Below are 1,842 nucleotides of genomic sequence, written 5' to 3'. Positions count from 1 at the left end.
CACTGACGAGCAGTATGATCTAGGTGGGGGGGGATGACGTACCAAAGCCACATGCATAGCCTTTAGATGAGGATATCAATCCAGAATATCCTAAGGATGACGACATATATAGTTTTCCACCACACAATGTGCAGACATTCCTGATCCTCAGTACTACCCAACAAAACCTTCCCCTCCAGAAGATAGTATTGGGTTTAATCGTCTATTAAATAGAGCTGCCCTTTACCATGGAGTTCCAATGCACTCTGATGCCATTGAGGAGGATTTTTTACTAGACACATTTGAGCAGTCACAAAGGGCTACACAAATACTACACATGATCAAAGGAGTTATTAAACATGCTCCAGACATATTTAAAGACCCGGTACGATGTAGGGTGTTAAATCCCAGAATAGAAAAAAAAGTATAGACCAGCACCATCTGATCCAGTCTATATTAAGGGATATCTGCCACTAGACTCTTTGGTAGTGTATAATGCATGTAAAGAGCCTATTCTCAGACCTCTGGTGACACGCCCCCACCTGACAAAGAATCTAAAGTCATTGATGCGTCAGGAAAATGGATTGCTGCGCAGGCGACAAACCTATGGCGCATAGCAAACACACAAGCCTTACTCATGCTATGACAGGGCTCACTACGACCAACTAGAAAAACTAATGGTGCACCTCTCAGATCAATACAAGGATCAGGCAGCAGGGCTCTTACAAACAGGCAAATTAATATCCAATGCCTCAATTAAATGTGCACTACATGTAGCTGACACAGCATCCAGAGGAGTCAATACTAGTGTTATACTCAGACGTCCTGCATGGTTACGCATTTCAGGTTTTAAACCAGAGGTACAGACTACCCTTTTGAACCAGCCCTTCAATCAGAACCATTTGTTCAGGCCGGAAGTAGACAACACACTAGAAAAGATGAAGAAAGACACGGACACAGCTAAGTCTATGGGTGCATTACAATCCACACAGACTAGAAGTTCTTTTCGCCACTCCTTTTATCGAGTAGGCTCCAAGCAGACCGGCGCAGATACAACATCATCTTTTAAGACTCACACACAGACCTCCTCTAACAAAGGCTACTTTAGAAGAGGATGCAGAGGCAACAATAATAAGGGAAGAGGTAGAGGTAATAACAACCGCTCCTCTTCCACTCCCAAACAATGACTCCCCTCTGCCTCCCCTACAGCATTCCACTCCTATGGGGGGGAGATTATCACAGTTCCTACCTGTCTGGAATTCCATCACAACAGACAGGTGGGTAAGACAGATTATCCAACATGGCTACTGCCTAGAACTCACATCAACCCCCCCCCCCAAACATACCACCAAGGCAGCGTCTAATGCCCACAGAACACATTACTCTGCTTCAACAGGAAGTTCTAGCACTTCTACAAAAGGATGCTATTCAAGTAGTTCCTTTAGAGGAAAGGGGAACAGGAGTTTACTCCCTGTACTTCCTAATTCCCAAGAAGGACGGGAAATTAAGACCAATTCTTGATCTCAGGCCCCTCAACCATTACATACAATCAGATCATTTTCACATGATCACTTTACAACAAGTACTCCCACTACTACAGCAGTGGGACTTTCTTTCAACACTAGACCTAAAGGACGCCTATTTTCACGTTCCTATACATCCTGCGCACGGGAAGTATCTTAAGGTTTGTCATACAAGGACAGCACTATCAGTTCAAAGTCCTTCCATTCGGTGTCACAACAGCACCACAAGTGTTTACAAAGTGCTTAGCAGTAGTAGCAGCACATCTCAGAAGACAACAGATACTTGTTCTCCCTTACCTCGACGATTGGCTCATAAAAGCAAAATCGTTCAACCAGTGTG

This window comes from Lissotriton vulgaris, chromosome 7 (assembly GCF_964263255.1).
Source record: "Lissotriton vulgaris chromosome 7, aLisVul1.2, whole genome shotgun sequence".
Lineage (NCBI taxonomy): Eukaryota > Metazoa > Chordata > Amphibia > Caudata > Salamandridae > Lissotriton > Lissotriton vulgaris.
The sequence above is the reverse complement of the archived record's forward strand: the minus strand, read 5'-3'. Positions refer to the sequence as shown.